The sequence below is a fragment of the Myotis davidii genome, unplaced genomic scaffold (genome assembly GCF_000327345.1).
Source record: "Myotis davidii unplaced genomic scaffold, ASM32734v1 scaffold290, whole genome shotgun sequence".
Taxonomy (NCBI): Eukaryota; Metazoa; Chordata; class Mammalia; order Chiroptera; family Vespertilionidae; genus Myotis; species Myotis davidii.
Window position 1 is genome coordinate 1,038,624 of NW_006285049.1, and position 5,233 is coordinate 1,043,856.

At 43.9% G+C, this 5,233-nt stretch overlaps 1 pseudogene; it reads right to left on the reverse strand.

Moving 5' to 3' along the window:
- Positions 1 to 4,033: 4,033 nt before the first annotated feature.
- On the reverse strand, positions 4,034 to 4,605 carry LOC102760402 (annotated as a pseudogene).
- Between the last annotated feature and the right edge of the window lie 628 nt (positions 4,606 to 5,233).

The window sequence follows — 5,233 nt, forward strand, 5'->3', positions numbered from 1 at the left end:
TGGGGTGCCTGGCCAGTCTGGGTGAGGGGCTGAGGGCTGTTTTCAGGCTGGGACTGAAGCTCCCAACCGCTTCTTTTTTTCTTTTTTTTAATTCTGGGCCAGCTCTGAGGCCCCAGCTGCTGAAAACAGGTTCCTGGCCTTTGTTTACCGTCTGTATTTGATACAATGTTGCGGTCCGGGGCCGGCAAGGCAGGCGGGGAAATTTGGAGTCCTCCTTCACTGAAGCAAGCAAGCCTCATGTTAGTTTCAAGCTGCCTGGCTGCCGGCCGCCATCTTGGCTGGCAGTTAATTTGCATATCGCCCTGATTAGCTAATGGAAAGGGTAGCGGTCGTACGCTAATTACCATGTTTCTCTTTTATTAGATAGGATGTTTCCAATTTAGAATGCTTTCCAGAATTCCAGACCCATATAACCACAGCCTGTGGGACTTCTCTGCTTTTATATCTAGTAAATACCTAAACCTAACCTCCTAACGTTCCTGCCTAAACATGCTCCTCCCCTTTCCCATCTCAGTTAATGACAATTCCATTCTTCCAGCTTCCTGAGCCCAAAACCTTGGAGTCATCATCGGTTCTTCTTTTTCTATCACTCCCATCAATCCATCAGCAAATCCTGTCTATAAATACATCTCCAGTTTGACCACGTTGCAATAGTTCCACTGTAGCCACTTGGGACCAGTGCCCCTGTCCCTGGTTTTTCTGCTCCTCCTGCCTACTTACTGTCTACTCCTGGCACAGCAGCCAGAGTGATGCTGTTAAAATGTCAGATCATATCACTTCTCTACTTAAAGCCGTCCAGTGACTTTCTATAGCTGGTAGTGTGTCTCCAAGAGGGCTGCTATTCATTCCATCATGGATATGGAGCACAATCAAACCTGCTGTATGCTCTATGCAACTATAGATCTTCTTGAAGTCTATAAATCTTCCCACTATGGCCATTTCCTACAAATAGAATCATATAATATAGCCTTTTTTATCTGGCTCCTTTCACTTAGCATATCTTGGAGATTAATCCATGTTGTGGCATGTATCAGTATTTTATTCCTTCTTATTGCTGAACTAGTGCCCTGCTGCATGGATTCACGCACATTGAAAGGAAATTAATTAGAAGGTGGCCAGTAGAGTGGGACTGGGCCAGACAGGCTGGACACGCCCTGGAGCCAATCCCCTGGGGTCCCTCCCCAGCCAGCGCACCTTGGGCGGCACTGCAGCTCATCTGCAGAGTGAGCTGGGTCCCTCCAGGAGGTGGGGTCCCTCAGCCTGGCCTGTGGTTATCAGGCCGAAACCAGCTCTCTGACATCCCCTGAGGGGTCCCGGATTTCGAGAGAGCAGTTCTCGGGTGGCGCACCCTGGAATCAGGCTCCCTCCTCTCTGGTTCTGGGGTGCATCACCGGAGAGCCGCTGCTGCCAAATCACCGCAGCTCGGCAGCTCCTTGCATTGAGTGCCTGCCCCCTGATGGTCAGTGCGCATCATAGTTACTGGTCGGACGATCAGATGGTCACTTAGCCTTTTATATATATAGACAGTATTCCATTATTATGGATATAGCATGTTTTGTTTATCCATTCATCCGTTGATGGACATAGATGCTAACTGTAGGGTTTTTGTAGATATCCTTTATCAGGATGAGGAAGTTCCATTCTATTCCTAGTTCATTGAGAGTTTTTATCTTGAAGGAGTTGGATTTTGTCAAATGCTTTTTCTGCATGTATTGAAATGATCATGTGGGTTTTGTCCTTTATCCTATTAATATGGAATATTACATTAGTTGACTTTAGGATGCTAAACCAACTGTGAATTCCTGGATAAACCCTGCTTGAAAATGGTGTATAATTGCCAGAAGCCAGTCCATCCTTGCTGCTTGACACAGTCGCTGCAGGGAAGAAACATCTGCACAGCATATGTTTCAAGGTACCTGGCGTACATGGCATACTGTTCTTAATATGTTTGCTCCCCCTTTTTTAGCGCTATGTGTTATAACCAGAACCACCTCCCTGAGAAAGGTTGTTTCCCCAGGTGGGGATTTTTCCCTGGAGTTAGGGATTAACAGGACTAAGGAAGAGAATAAATCAGTAAAACCCGCTAGTGTTACAGAAATACCATGTACTACTTATGAAGAACTTGGATTAAGACTGTTGGCAATAAATTTGGGACTTGTTGGGCCCACATCCCCGGGGGTCTGCCCACCAGGGAAAGCACCAAAGCCCCTGGAGACCCACCGACACAGGGCAGTCCCAGGGAAGGCAAGCAGTGGGGCTGGGAGGACATAACCTTTACTGGGTAGGATAATCTCCTTCAGTCACTTCCTTGTAGCTTATCAGCAATGACTTTGGAATAGCCCTTATAATGAAACACAGAGATTAACCTAGACAAGATTAAAATCAACAGAACTATATAAAGGCAGGATTTTTGGCAAAGGTCAGATAAGAAACTATGGAAATGAAACAAGGAACTGTAGAAGGTTACCTAAAACATACTATGATGTGATTATAGAGGCATGCTCATAGGATCAAATGGTATAAATACAGATGTAACAGAACAAGAGAGAGAACCCGGCTATGATGATTATCTGAACTCTGCCTCCGTGTCCTTCATTCTTTGCCAACTCTGTCCACCCCTTTGGGAACCCCTGGACCTACTGGGGCTGGACCCCAACATATAATCCTTTTTATATGTGCTAGATTTAGTTTGCTAGTATTTTGTTGAGGATTTTTGCATTGATATTATAAAGATATGAGTTTTATTTTCTTGTAGTGTGTTTGGCTTCGGTATCATGCTGCTTTTATAGAATGAATTGGGAAATGTTTCCTCTTCTATTTTCTGAAATTGTCAAGTATTGGTCTTATTTCTTTAAATATTGTCCTGGCCGGTGTGGTTCAGTTGATTAGAGCGTCCATACACAAACGGTGGCCAGTCAGGGGACATACCCAGGTTTCAGGTTTGATCCCCAGTCTGGGTGCATACAGAAGGCAACCAGTTAATGTTTCTCTCTCCCTCCCTCTCCTTCTCCCTCTCCCTTCCTCTCTCTCTGAAATCAGTAAGAACATATCCTCAAGTGAGGATTGAAAAAAATATATATTTAATAGTATTCACCAGCCATCTGGAACTGAGCCCTTCCTTGTGGAAAAATTTTTGAATACTAATTCTTTTTTTTTTAAATTGATGTAAGTCTATTCAGGCTTCTATTTCTTTTGAGTTGGTCTTGGTAATTTGTATCTGGGGATTTTTTTTTAATGTCACTTAAGTTGTCTAATTTATTGTATAAAGTTACTCATAACTTACCCTTATATTTTAACTCTTGTAGGGTAGATGTTTTTTATTCCAGATATTGATAATTTGTATCTTCCCTCTTTCTCTCTCTGTTCCCCGCCCGCCTTGGTTAATCTAATTAAAGGTTTGTTGATCTTTTCAAAGAACCAACAATACAGAAGTATTGTTTTTCTGTGTGTGTGTTTTTAATTTCATTGATTTCTGCTCTAATCTTTATTTCCCCTTTTCTGCTTGCCTGGGGTTTAGTTTGCACTTTTTTGTATTTTTTACTTTCTTAAGGTAGAAGGTTAGGTTATTGATTTGAGACCTTTCTTCTTTTCTGACATAAGTGTCTCCCTAAAGAACTCTTAGCTGTATTCCATAAAAAAATGTTTTAAGAGTTTATTTTATCTAACTGGGGACATATGCCAGGGAGCAAGATCTCAAATGCTCCTCCAGAAACTTTTATTTGTTGTGTTTTCATTTTTTTTCAGTTCAAAAGATTTTTAAATTTCCCTGGTGCTATTTTCTTAGGCCTATAGACTACTTAGAAATCTGTTTAATTTCCAAATACTTGGGGATTTCCCAGGTTTCATTCTGTTGCTGGTTTCTAATTTAAGTCCATGTGGTCAGAGAACACAGTTTGTATGATTTGAATTATTATTATTATTTTTTTGAATTTAAAGACAACCTACATGACATCTTTTTTTCTTAAAAACAATGCCTCCGCTCCAAAGGAATCAAGGCCAAAATAAATGAAGAGCTCAAGATAACATCAGTCCCATTTGTCCTAGTCTTGGTGTGTGCATGAAAAGCAGCAGCCAGTTACCATGAGATGTGATGGAGCCAAACTGCCCAATTTGTTAACATTTTTCCATTTCTGAACCATCCTTAAAGAAAATCATATATGGGGTCACACCATCCTCACGGCAGTCCAGCACAGCAACCATGCCATCGGGATTCATGTTTTCACCAATAAAGAACTGGTAGTTTTTGAAATTGGCAAGGATGTGCTTGATTTGTTCTGCAGCCCCTGTCATGAAAGGCTTTACTCTTTCTGGTCTCTGTTCTTCAAGCTTCCCTTTGACTGATTTCATGTCATCTTTGTACTTCTTGTCGGCTTCTTTTGTGAAGCTGGTTTCCTGCAAGTGATGGTTCATGACAATGTCAACACCAGTGATTACTGTGCTTTCGGTACCTTCGCCCTCAGGGCCTTCAGCGGAGGCATTTCCACCAATAAGCGAGTCATCAATGTTACCCTCTGTCCTGCTGACCATCTTCCCCTCCACCTCCAGGCACAGCCGTCCGCGATCTCCTGGATCTTGTAGATATGAGAACATCTCCTCATGGCTGATGAGGTCCCATAGATGATCACGATGGCGGCCGGAAGGAGACGGAGGCGCTGCCTGAGCAGGAGCACGGAGCTCGGAGCGAGCGCGGTGAAGCCGCCGAAGAGGCACTGGGGGAGAGGGGAGCGGGCAGCGGGAGGAAAAGCTTGAATTATTTTTTTTATATATATTTCTTTATTGATTTCAGAGAGGAAGGGAGGAGAGAGAGAGAGAGAAACATCGATGAGAGAGAATCAGTGATTGGCTGCCTCCTGCCCGCCCCGCACGGGGGATCAAGCCTGCACCCCAGGCATGTGCCCTTGGCCCGAATGGAACCTGGGACCCTTCAGTCCGCAGGCTGACGCTCTATCCACTGAGCCAAGCCGGGCAGGGCTGATTTGAATTATTTTAAATTTATAGAACACTTGTTTCATATCCTGACATATGGTTTCTTCTGGAGAATGTTCCGTGTGCATTTGAAAAGTATATCCGGCCGAAACCGGTTTGGCTCAGTGGATAGAGCCTCGGCCTGCAGACTGAAAGGTCCCAGGTTCGATTCCGATCAAGGGCATGTACCTGGGTTGCGCGCATATCTCCAGTAGGAGATGTGCAGGAGGCAGCTGATCGATGTTTCTCTCTCATCGATGTTTCTAAC